The sequence below is a fragment of the Dermacentor variabilis genome, chromosome 1 (genome assembly GCF_050947875.1).
Source record: "Dermacentor variabilis isolate Ectoservices chromosome 1, ASM5094787v1, whole genome shotgun sequence".
NCBI lineage: Eukaryota > Metazoa > Arthropoda > Arachnida > Ixodida > Ixodidae > Dermacentor > Dermacentor variabilis.
In genome coordinates this window covers 237,425,221-237,438,439 of record NC_134568.1, presented here as the reverse complement: position 1 = coordinate 237,438,439, position 13,219 = coordinate 237,425,221, and the positions used below count along the sequence as shown (strand labels likewise).

Sequence of the window (13,219 nt, the reverse complement as noted above, 5' to 3'; positions counted from 1 at the left end):
CCGTCGTCTTCTCTGCGCAGAAGCCTCGCCCCGGCAGTCCGCCGCCGCCCCGTGAGTCGGTGACGAGTCGACGCCGTTGTGCCTGCAGTTTCCGCGGGCCACATTCTCTGAGCTTCCCAGCCCGGGCGTTGGCCGTGGTGACTGGGAATACGCCCAGGGCGGGAAATAATAAAAAGAAGACGACGGTGCGACAGTCCTGAAAGGTGGGGGCCCGCTTCATTGAGAGCCGACCTTGGCTCGGTCGTGGCCAAATGGAAGGCGGCGCCGCGGCGGACCAGAAGCGTCGTCGTTCGACGGCGGCCACCCGGCGTGCTCGGGGCCGCCCCCACGCGAGAACAAAACCGGAGCCCGCGCCAGCTCCCGTGAGACTCTCCGAAGACCTTCATTAAAGTCCGGGGGCTGACTGTCCCCGGCGGAGTACGCTGGACGCTCGAGCGCGCTTCTTCCCCGTCCATCTCGGCGTGACGCCTTCGGTGGACTGGCCGCTGATGGACCCGGCCGCAGGCGCTGCCGGCGACAAAGGCACTCGCGACCGCTGCAGGCTCTCGCGCGGCCAGCAAACAAGCGGGCACCGGGGGCCGCCCATTTGCTGTCCCCACGCAGCCCCGTGCTCTCTCGGCGCTCCTGCGCTACTCGCTCTTTTCTTTTACTGGTCCCACCCAGGCTACGCGTTCCTTCGCCGGTCCAACCAAGGCATAGCCCGAGTTCAGCTGCCATTAGTTTCGACTGTACATGCGAAGCGCCTCGCGCCAAAGAATTCTCCGGGCGGTTTCGGCGGCCAAAACTGCGCAATTTAGGAGAGCAGTCCATGGCGCTTTTCTAACTGCAATTATTAGAAGCGAGAAGATTTAGCATTACGTACAGCCTCCAAATGTTGTGAAGAAAATTCATTACGTGTATCGAACTCCTAATACACATGTAATAAACACGCGGCAGCCGTCAAATATTCCAAGTGCCCGTTCAAGCTTTCTTTGACTGCGTCTGGGGGAAAATGAGCGACAGGATGTTCCAATTTTCGAAGTAGCTTTAGACCGCTGTGTGCCATAGATAGAAGTGGAAGAGGACAGGGGGGGGGGGGGTCGAAATTCGACGCTTTACTTTATGAAAAAAATCAATAAATTATGGGGTTTTACGTGCCAAAGCCACTTTCTGATTATGAGGCACGCCGTAGTGGGGGACTCCGGAAATTTGGACCACCTGGGGTTCTTTAACGTGCACCTAAATCTAAGTACACGGGTGTTTTTCGCATTTCGCCCCCATCGAAATGCGGCTTACTTTGTGAAAGAAGCAGGAAAGCGAGGTATTACATGGACGGCTCGGCTTCTGGTCGGGTGCACTGCACTCTTAATACCTTCCTTCGAAGATTCCCGCGCGTTGCTTATGGCCTTGTATCTGTATGGCGGCAAGCCACACTTCTCACATATCTCTGGTACGGTTCTCTCCCAGAAACATGAAGTAGTCTGCGGAACATTCGCGCACACTTAAGCGGTATACGGCGCCCAGAAGGTTGACTGTTCCCACGCGACAGCACCTGCGAGAGGAGGGGGGGAAGATGTGCTCTGCGCCTCGCGAACCGAGTGCCGTGATTTGCCGCAACGGGCCGCGCAGTATATGCCTCGAGAGCATTTCGTATACTCCCCAATTCCTATTCGCACCGAGTCGCTGTGACGCAAGCACCATCGTGCGGTGGATTGCCCCACGCGTCTTTCAAACAGTGGCCCTTCTTCCGGCCGCCGTCATTTGCGCCGGTCATAATTGATGTCGAGCCTGACAATTGGGCGAAGTGGCACGGTGCGCGCCTCCCTGCAGCCCATTCCTCGGCGCGTTCTTCCTGGACGCGGCGCTTTCTTCCGCTCGCTTATGTCTCCGCAAGGACCGCGGCGAGTGCCTGTCGAAACTCATTGTCGCGCAACGATCTGCGCCGACCACTTTCCGGAAGCCGGAACGAGTTCATTCGGCTGGTTGATTATCGGCCGGCCTCTTCAAGAGCGCTTTCTCGGCGGGACTCATCACCGCCGCCGCAGACGCCAGATGACGCCGATCCTCTTCTTCCTCCCTCTAGTGGCGCTTTAAAGAAAAAAGGGGCAGCGCAGCGGGGCCTTTGCGGGGGGTCCTCGACCAACTGGAAGCCGCGTATCGCCCCTGCGCCGCCGCCGGCAGCATCCGGCGGTAGTTAGGAAACAATTTTCTCGTGCCGCTCGGATTGCTTATTTTTGGTCTGCGGGCGGACGGGTCGCTTTGTGCGGGTTTCATTCCGAGGTGGGGGACCTCTGTTTTGGCAACAAAAGTGCGGGGCGCGGTGGTCCCAGAGCCACCGAATCGCGCTCGATGGGAGCGTCTGTCATTACTGCACTGCTCTCCCAGCGCCCGTCGGATCGCCGGCTAGCGATGCGTGTCAGCACGCTCGGCCAGCGCGACACCTTGCCGCTACGCCCGCGGAGGAGCCGGCGTTGGCCACGGTTGACTCGCAACATCCCGAACACGTCGTGAAGCAATTCGTTCGCGATGTATTCGGCGCGGCGCCGCAGCAGCTTGCACCTGTTATGTGGCAGCAGCGAATATGCTGACGTCTACCTTCGCTTCGTGGGCAAACCGCAGAGCCGTATATTCCTCGTGTGCTCGGGCTCATTTGCAGGACGCCTGTGTGAGCTTTCCTTGTGATCTTGTTACTCCTATTATTGTATTATTATTTATTTCTTTACTGTATATTCCGAGTCCCGCAGTACAGACTTGTTGCGTGCGTGAACGGGCGCCTATCCTTCTCACTTTAAACATTTTTACCCTTTATTCCACCAATGAACGGCTGGGCGGACGTGACTCCTATCGATTTTTTTTTGTATTTACATTTATATCTGTTTGTGGTACAGCCGGTCCTTCGATGGCCTAAACTTTCCAGGCTCGCATCATTTTAATAATAAACATGGACAATCTATCGAACTCGTGTGATCGTGCTCAGCGGCGGCGAGGCGTAGTGTCTCCCATACTTTCAGAGCAGAGATTTCCGCGGGATGCTCGACACCGCGAGATACCTTCAACGGATTCGAGGTCTCTCGCTGGCTGCGAATCGCGGAGCCTCGGTTCCCCCGAGTGGGTCCGGTGCACGCACTGCAGCAGCGGCCTCCTTCCAGGGGCGAGACGCGAGCAGTCCGCCGCGCTGTGCAGCTGCGCTGATGAAGCCGTCGTCCGTGCTGTCAGAGTCCGAGGAGGCCAGCCCCGGCACGAGAGCCCCCACGCAGGCCGTCGCTTAAACAAGAGGAAGTGGCCTCCCTTCCCGCTCAAATTACAACGTCACCTTAGAAATAACTACCTTCCCCGGGGCCGGCCGAAATACCGCCGCCGACAACCGCCGGGGCGTTGGGCTGCTTGCGGGGGGAGGAAGGAGGAGGGGGACGCGGAGAAGCGGCCCGACCACCCAGGATCTCGCGCTCACGCCAGACGATCGGCGGCCGCCGTCTCCCATCGTCCAGTGGCGGACGCACCCGAGAGCGACGGCATCGCCCCCGGCGGCCCGGCCATCAAAAGGCCCCGCCGGACGGGCGCCCGCCGGCGGCCGCACGCGCGCCGCTGTGTCTTATACACAGACGCCCACCGCGCGCGTCATGACCTGCGCGCTATACGGCCGCGACACTCTCTGTGGCCGCCATCAGTCGACCACCACCGAGAGGATCCACGGCCCCCTCCCCAAAACGATCGCGATTCCTCCGCCCATGGTTGTTTGTTCCACGACAGTTCTGCATGGGCCCGTCCGCTCGTTGACAGCGCGCCCTTGGCCGCACTGTATCTGCTACTCTCGCTCCATGTCGAAGAGCCACGTCGAAAGGCCTCGGGTACACCGTATACTGATCAGAAGTGAACTGAATAAAAAAAAAAAGTAGGCCGCCGTTTAAATCGGCTGGTGGGGACGTGGAAACTCACAGTTGCAATATGAGTAGGATGCGATAGCATCTATGTCTATGTAGATCCGCTCGCAAACACCGCTCAAAACGTAAAGTGCTGAAGCAAGTTATAAAATCGCTCACCCCGAATAATACAAACCTTTACCCACTCCCAACAAGCAAATAATATGTGGAAAAAAGAAAGCGTACGATCGCGCGCCGCAAGCAAGCATGAGGCTGCTGCCTGGCGTTTACCTGAGGACATTTTGACACGTCCGTCCGTGTGATCCGTCCTATATTCACAGCAGCCTCAAATCGTACTGTTAACACCCATTCACTGCAGCGCAGTGAGAAAGAGGGACTCAATGTCCGACATGACAACGTTTCTTACAGCGACTCCTGCTGAGCGATGCATGCAAATGACTCTAGTAAGGACTGCGACTCGAACCGATGGCAAGGCCGCTTAGTAAAAGCTGCTGTCAGGGTTTCCCAAAGACGTGGCACGAGCTGCACTGCTGTCACCAAGGCGCTATAGGACGGCTGGGGGGACGCACAATGTCCCGTTGGGGCGCGCAAGCCGTTCTCCCTGCAGGTGGGCCCGTCAAAGAGACCATCGCGCCATGAGCTCGGCCGCTTTCACCCGCCGCCTTTAAGGTGGAATCGCCCACTCGGAAAACCCGTCCCCACCGGCCCGAAAAAGGTGAACCTCAAAGAGCTATTAAGAGATTTTTTTTTTTTTCTCCCTGCCCTGTCCAGCGCCACCGGCAGTGTGCGCGCTTCGCATGCGCGAGCGGCCTGCCATATGCCGCCGCTGCCTCTCAATCCCGTTGCCCCGTGAAAGGCTCCAGTGTATCTGCAGCCGTGTTTACACGTCCTTTTGGACTCTCCAGTGAAAACTCGGAGCCGCTTGGCGCTGACAGGGGCGCGCTGTCGCGCCAGCGGGCGGCCCACAGACGGCGAAAGTGGCGCGCATTGTCGCCGCTTCTCCGCTGAGCGTGCAGCGCCAGCTAAGTGCGGCCACGGGGAGGGAGAGGTGCGCCGCATCGGCCGGGCGCAGCTTGCGCGCTTCCCCCGCTATGTGCTGACGCTCCATAACTCTTTCAGACAATGTGGCCAGATTTGGCCCTCCGGCCTGCGCGATTTCTCCGCGAATCGTCTCCCACCAAATATGTGTTTCTCTCGCTCTGGATTCTTGACAACAGTGTGAAGCTGTGCCGAGACGCGCATTAAGAACACGCGCCATAGAACGGGGCGTTGGGGCAAAAGTTCTGGATTTAAGTGTAAGCCCTTTCTCCCGTGCAAGGATGCCGGGGACAAGGATGTGCAGGGCCGGATTCACGAATCATTTAGTTCGCTAGTGTTGTTTGCCATCGCCTGGCTGCCTTATAACGTCCAACACCACCATTGACCGGCCCCTGCTCTTAGGGACAGCTTTAGCGTAAAACCTTAGTTTTAAATACGGGGACCAAAAATTATACTTCTGGTTAACCTCAGTTCCTTTCCCTGTATTTCTCTCTCCATCTCGCTGGATGTAAGCGCCTCGTGGCCGCGATCCCGAAATAACTAATGACACAGTCGCTTAACCGCAATTTAGGCGAGGAACTATAGGTTAAATGCTTACCTAGTCAAGAGTCACGCATGCGGCAGTACCATTTCCCGTGGTGGAATTTTTTATGCGAACGCTTGCAAAGTTACTGGAATGGGGTCTATTTGCTTCGTGCATTTATACATATTATTGTCTTTTGCAAGACATAGTGGGAGCAGATAGGCCATGAAACGGCATATACAAAGCTAAGGAAGAAGGCAGCAAAATATCGCGACGGCAACGACATGATAATACTCTGAGACAGAGGTGTGACTGGGTAAGCTATTTAATCAATATTCCATGTGGCAAGCAGTGCAGTACGCCGTCGAAGCTGTTCGGCAATTGAACAGTTTGAGGGCGAAGAAAATATTTGAAGGTATCCAGGGACATATGCGAGACAGATAAATGCAAGAACTGTGGTTCTAGAACCACTCTGGAGCATATACTATGGGAACGTCGAGGCATAACAAATAGTAAATGGGGATGCAGCCCGTCGCAATCGCCTCCGCGCGCGCTGGGAGACTGTGTTGATCAGCTCTACCCTTGACGATCAACTTTGGGTTGTATAGCGGTTCGAGGAAGTCGCCAGGACTCAAGAACTCCTGGCCGTCACCTATGCGGGACCTTTTGCCCGTCCCACAAATTCGCAGGACCTTTCTATAAAGTTATTTGACTGACTGATTCAGGGAATTTAATTTATAAGGATTATTTTCATTCGAATCGTTTAATCTCGTATCATCCGTCCTGCCGAGTGGCCGGTACCTCTATAATAGCGGGGGCACGTACGACTGCCGGCTAGCCAGTGACGAAAGGCAAAACGTCTGGTAAATGAAGATAGTCATTAGAGAATACGGGCTCAGGAGCAATCAGTGTTTAACGCTTATAAGTGCATCGACTTTGTCGGGCAAACTTGGTGATCAGTATGATAGGTGCGTAACTGGGCGATAATGCGTGGGCAATCTTTTGTGGCACGACGCAAGACACCCACACGTGCGCCTGTGTTTTAACGCTTAAAGCGACAAGTGGTGAGCATATACATATGACAAGGGCAAGAAGCGATGGTGTAAGCGATTGTATAGAACAAGTCTATAATCGCCTCACTTTGGGTAGATTCTAGCTGATGCCGCATCCCACACGCGGTGATGAGTTCATTTACCACTGAAGCATATTACAATATAGCCCGACCTAGATTCACCGTCATCTTAAATTCGTTAGTCAATCACATGTGTTAATTTGCATGTTTTGCATGTATTTTTCATAAGCTAACTTCAAAGGCACTTAATTGCAGAAATCGTGAAAGCTTATGCAGGAAATAACGATTTGCGAAGAAAGTATATATAGCGCGAGAAGTGGAGCTTGGGAGTGTCTGTACCCATTTTAAGTGGTCAGCTTTCATTTCCTTCATAGAGCGACGCGTGTCCGGCGTGCTTAGTACTTTTCCCACAGCCGCGGCTTTCAAAGCATATAGTCACATAATGGAGTGGTATTGTGTATAGTATATACTAAATAAATCTGCCCCGCGCACTGGGCCGAGTGGTTTGGTCTCGGATATGTGAATACATCTCGAACATGAGTTCGCTGGCTCCACTCCAGCCTATAATTTTATCTTTTCGCTTCATCGTCGGTCAATTCCCTGATCGGTCGCGCACAGCGCCCTTTGTATTTCGCGTTTTATTGCTTTACCTACTTGCGTTTGTCTTGCAAATATCGAATGATACAATTTTATGATGGATATACACTGAAAAGGTGTACCTTGGTATATACTGAACGCCGCGGTCCGCCAACTGCGAAAATTGCAAGCACAGATGTCCAGAATTTTGCGGTATCGCTCTGTTTCGTGTTTCTCTCTGTCTCTATCAGAGGTCGGCCCGTGCGTTTGCTTTATTTCAAGCATGACACGGCTGGCACTGCATGCACTACTAAATGTGGGCTCCCGTAATGTTGGTGCGCACTTTTGTCTCCAGTCTGTACTTTAGAATACTGACTGTTTTGAATGTTTTGTCATCAAGGTATCTTAGGAGTGCGGTGTACTTGTACGATAGAAGCACACAAGTCGCACGGCGACCGCTGTGACTGAAAGAACAAAAATTGGTACCTTCAAACATTCGATACATTGAGCTCGCTTTCTCGTCTGGATAACTCGAGTGAACAAGCGTTTGCTCCTTATACGTGTACGACTGTCGAAATTAGCGCGAGCTGGGCTTGTATAATTTCCCAACTTGCTGTGACTCATGAAGTCATATTTCTTACGTGCTTGAAGATGTAGCTATAGCGAAAATTACAGCCTACGCTCGAAATTTGGCGTCTAAGGATATTTTCTGTCGGTAGACGTACAAACAAAACATTAATGTGCATCGGCCCGGAATAAAAAAAAATGCATGTGGGAAACGCCAGATGCATAACCAATAATATCGCAAAAAATTAAAGCCAGTAGGTTTATTTATTTATTTATTTATTTATTTATTTATTTATTGCGTCGCGCTGCACTCGTGAATAGCTGAATGCCCAAGTTTGAATTAAAAAATATCTCAAAATGTATTTCTGGATTTTACCTGTCAAGGTGTACCTTTCTCTCCGCAACCAAAACTACCACATTCGCCGTGTCGAGCCGTAGCCACACTGCAGTCGTACCATGCGCATTGTATGCGTCCGCATGCGCATTGTATGCTTTCCGATATTGTCCATTTCAGGTTATCTCTACAGTTTAATTTTTTGTAAAAACAAACAGGCTATCTTTACCGTTGAAGCTTATGAGTGTCAGCCTTATTCCTCGACGGGCAGTTTCCAAACGGCGCATATCTTACTAAAGGCGCGCATTTTACGATTTCGTTTTCCTCTCCACAGTGGAAACTGCGAAACCTTGTGTGCAGAAAATGCGCTGGTTGCTACAAGCACAATGGCAGCACACGTAACGCGCGATGCAGTTCATTCGTAGTGAGGGCCGGGGGCTATAGATATGCAAGCGGACGCTACGCATCACAGCGAATTAAATGCACGCGTTGGGTGGATACCTTCCTTTTTCAGCGTTTCAGCTTTCTTGTTCGAAATCTGAAAGGAGCAGCTGTACGTGGACGAAGGGATATTACTCTACGCCCGACAGTCACAAATACATTTAAGTGGTCAGCTGCACATGCACTGTGCCTTCACATCTTCTTGCATTTCTCCCTCGAGTGGGGTTTTGTAAACCGAATATCACAACATATATCTATACCACATTTAATATGTTAATATACCACATAATATGTTAATATACATGTAATATATATATATATATATATATATATATATATCTTGCTCTTACGATGGTGTATACAGTATATGCGCGTGCACTTTAATTTACATAAAGCTTTTGAATTTTGCGACATTCAAGGCGATGGCAGAATAATACGAACAAGACTGCCTCAGGACTTCTGATTTCGGTGTGTAGTCGTTGAGCTTATGGTTTTGCAGGTGCATCATATCAAGTAAGATTTAGTTAATAATTAAGGCGCCTTCCATAAACGTGATAGGTAGGCCCTAGCTGCTATATCGATCATTCTCTTTTAGCGGTGTCTACGATTATTATCAGAAATAGGGAATTTCAGACAAAATTATAATTCTTACTGGGCAAGATGCGTAGCAAGTCCATGGTGGCACATCAGCAATTGTGCGATAATCACAAATATAAACAGATTTCACTCATTAATATTTATTAGACAATTTTCCACGCAGGTTGCAATCGCGGAATTGAATCCGGTAACCGCTCAAGACGTGTGCACTTGTAGAAGACATAGCACAAGCACAATACCATGGCACAATTTCACTGGGGAGGAGAAACATATCGGCCTTTAACTATTAGGGAGTTTTAGAATTAGGGGACCCACAGTTTACGGACGCTATCGCCCAGGCGCACGAAGGAACGCGAAGAGAGTAGAAAAGAACGCAAAAGGCGTAAAAGGGAGTTTGCGTCTTTGGGTGTGAAAAGCCGCTTGGGGATGCTATTTATAAAATTACCTGTTATTTTCCTTGAAAGCATTCCTTGATAACCCTACGAAAAAATTACGCACAACTCCGAAGCCTATCTTTAAGCTGATTTGCGGGAGGTAGATCTGGAAAGTGCACGGGGATAGTCTCAGGATCCCTGGTAACTCGACATGCATCGATCACTGACCGTATTCCGCCTTGCAATTGCAACAAATACTCGAAATGTTCTAAATGCTTGAGGCGATCATTTCTTGTAACTTCAGGTGGTCGAAATTAATCTGGAACTTTCCGGCGACTCCCACAGTCTATGTGTTGTTTCGTGGCGTTCAACACTGTATCAGTAGGCAATTAATAAGTGTCAGTCAATAGGGAAGCTTATGAGCAATTGCCCCGCTGTATATGACGTGCGCCACTGCTGTGAACCTGGGTCGGCAAAAATGATTTTTTTTCTTCCTTACTTTCTTTTTTTTTTTTACTGTGTTTCATAATTGTAGTAATTACCGATTGCCGTTCACGAATGATCGAACCGCATATCTATACATATATGCCCTATGATATCGGTCATCCTACATAGCAAAGTCGGCAGACAAATTTCTTCAATCTTGCCATTCTTTGGTTATCAGCGTTAGACCATATAAAGGACTTTGGCTTCGGCTATATAGCTTCTCTTCGTGAACAAACATCAGAGAAATAGAACTTTGAATTTCATCTTTACAGTGGAAGAGGCATGGAATGTGCCACTAAATAAATTTGGAAAACTTAAAAATTAGTGAGCAATTCTGTATGGGAATTATGTTTGCTCTGAGTATGAACTAAACTGACACGAATATTCAATCGGACGTCGACGAAGGCGACAAGAACTCACCGATGAAGCTATCATTAGGTGCCAAAAATGTCCGTGGGTTCGCGTTACTCGCGTTGATCCAATCCCCGGCGTCGTGCACGTTCACGCTGCATGTGCCCACGCGCCGTGCACCCCGTCGCCTGCACGATGACATCGCGACAGCAGGCGCGTGGTTCACTGCGGGCGATGTAGCTCACGTGCTGTTCTCTGTGATCGCCGCAGCGCAGCTGTGAGAGAGCATCCAAAGACGGGATGAAAACAGCTGGGAAAAACCGTCCAAATTTTTCATGCCTTTTGATGCCAAATTTTGATTTTGAAATCAAAGAAACTATAGTGTTGATTGAAATGTTTCAGGGATTATACATACGTGGTTCAGGGACCGCTTTCATCTCCTTGCAACAACACGTCTCGAAACGACCGATAGGTGTTCGGTGCTCTCGCTCGGGCCATGATCTAGCGCTTTCTATACGAGCAGCGAATAAAATAGTTGATAACATGAATTCGCGGACTCGAGTACGATCCGTTGCGTATTGTTTTTTTTTTTTTCCTCCTCTTTACGCTGCTTCATCGCAACCCGCCTCAGTTCATCTAGTGGCCACGTATGGTACCGTATAGTTCACTTGTTGCGTTATCGCAATAAATTGCGAATATTGAAGCTCATGGTGCGTTGCGAGGTTGTGTCCAAGCACCACTCAAATGGCATTAATTACTGGATATAGTTAATTCAAAAGCGATGCTTATTGTGGTCACGGCAAATCAGTTCTGCGGAAGCCCGGAGGGTGGTGGAAGTTTTTGCGAAAGGGAAATATTGTCATCGACCCAAGAGTATCGCGAAGCTGTATACAAATGAAACATATACGTCTTGCAAAAGAAACCTTCGTGTTCTATTTATTTTTTTCTGTAGTTTTGTGCTACTCTTGGGCGGATGAAAATATTTACCTTCCATTATTGTGATCGCCTGTTAACCGTTTAGGATTTCCGCGTATTTGCGTGGGTGGGTGTTTAAGTGGGCTGCTGGTGCATCGAAGGATTTTATAAGTTTCCTCTTTGAAACAGGGTTGCCATCAAACTGAATTTTCTTTGTGGCTTTTTGCTACGTCTTTATGATAAGAAAGAAGGAAACGCAGCGCCTTATAACCTTCCTTTGACCTCTATTTGCCGAGGAATACGTCAGGTTCCCGCAAAGCTGTGAGGCAGTTACGGTGCCCATCCCATGCCTCTACAATCCCACCATTTTGCTTCCCTTCTCTTTCACTCAATATTTTCTTTAATTTAATATTGACCCACCACGGTACCTCAGCGGCTATGGCATTGCGCTGCTGAGCTCGAAGTCGCGGGTTCCATCCCCGCCGCATTGCGATGTACCGCGTGCACTGGGTGCACGTTCAAGAACCCTAGGTAAAGAGCGAAAATTAATCCGGAGTCTCCCACTACGGCGTGCATGCCTCATAATCAGATCATGGTTCTCGCGCGTAGAACCCCCGAGTTTAATTTAATTTGTCTTCTTTTTTTAAAATATTGCATATGAATAAACAATCAAACCATTCTTCAGAATTACTGCCTAGCAAACAATCAAATCGTTTTACACCCTAAACAAAAGTAATGTTCCTTTAACTCCGTGTTTTTCTTATACCTTTACGCCGCCGATACTCCAGTCGTAGTTTACTAAAGCTTCTACACCACCACCACCCCCTCCTCCCTACTGATTCATTTCAATTTCACTTAATTTTCTTACTCGTTACCTTTAGTCCATGGGCTGGGTCTTCACACCTTAATTTACATATGGTCGCATATTGCGACATGCATGCTAACCAAATTTCCGCGCATTACGCGTGGATATAGTCTCCATCGGCAACTTTCCTCATAGCTTCGTGTCCTTAGACACCCTGATCTGGGTTCGAATAGTTCGAAATAATCAATTTCTGTTTTCGTTCTCTTCTATTTGATACAGCTTCCTCTCCATCGCGCCTGTGCAGTATATGCTGTTTCTGCATCTCTGCATGGCTTTGTGTTTACCATGCCTTTCCTCTGCCGCTGTCCACGACGCTTACGTAATTTACTTACTGGTTAGTGTCCTGGTTCGTCTTCTACATTGGGAATGAACATTTTTTTATACAGGTGCTTAAGTATATAAAAGGCACATATCTATATTTGTTCACACATCTCGCGTCGTTTCTCGAAGCAGATATTGTGCTGAGCTTCTCGCACTTCGTAAAAACGCCCAGTCAACGTCTCCCCGTACTGCTTCATTTTTGCCTTTTAAGTGCACACCTAAAGCCAATCTTCCGACGGCTCTTTCAACAGTCCCGCGATTGAATTTCGGATTTTATGCGCAGCACCGAGTTTCCAAACGCAAGTCCAGGAATCACGACTCCTTTCCACATGCCTCGCACAACCTTAAACTTATCTCACCTTCAGGCTCTTTATATTTCATTATGACCTTTACATTTGCTTACTTGTTCAAGTTTTCTCCTTCTCTTTAAACCACACTATACTGGCTGTTTGTGATCATTACATCGTGAAGGTCGATTTGCTTTCAGTGAACTTGAAACCTGTATCTTCGCCCTCACCTCGACAAATGCACGCTGCGCTGAATGTCTGAGAGCGGAATATCCTTTCAGGCCATCCGCTAACAGAACAATGTCATCACCGCGGGTGGTGAGGAGCGCCCTGTGCTCTCGGAGAGACGTCGACAAGCCGCAGTCTGGGCACGTCCTCTCGAAAGCGCCTGCCCCCCGCCTGCCTCCACCTGACAGCAGCAGGATAGCGCCTGCCGGCCGAGCGCACAGCTGCGCGGGCCACCACCGTCGCCGCGCGACCGGCCAGCGTGCGCATGCAGGAAGTACGAGACGCGCTCGCCCTGGAACCTGTTGCGTCGCGGGCGGCGAGGACGGCGGCCGGGATTAGAGCTCGCCCATTCCGCCGCGCTCTCCCCTCGCGCGGCGCCGGCCG

At 50.2% G+C, this 13,219-nt stretch overlaps 1 protein-coding gene and 1 long non-coding RNA gene across 4 annotated transcripts in view; one reads left to right on the top strand and one right to left on the bottom strand.

Annotated features, from left to right (window-relative positions):
• Positions 1-10,469, bottom strand: part of LOC142560090 (uncharacterized) — an 86,738-nt gene extending 76,269 nt beyond the window's left edge. The window contains exon 1 of the long non-coding RNA XR_012823305.1: positions 10,289-10,469. This is a non-coding gene — a long non-coding RNA (uncharacterized LOC142560090). The remainder of the gene's footprint in view (positions 1-10,288) is intronic.
• Positions 1-13,219, top strand: part of L (zinc finger protein Lobe) — a 172,084-nt gene that overhangs the window by 133,238 nt on the left and 25,627 nt on the right. The gene's annotated exons all lie outside the window — the stretch shown is intronic.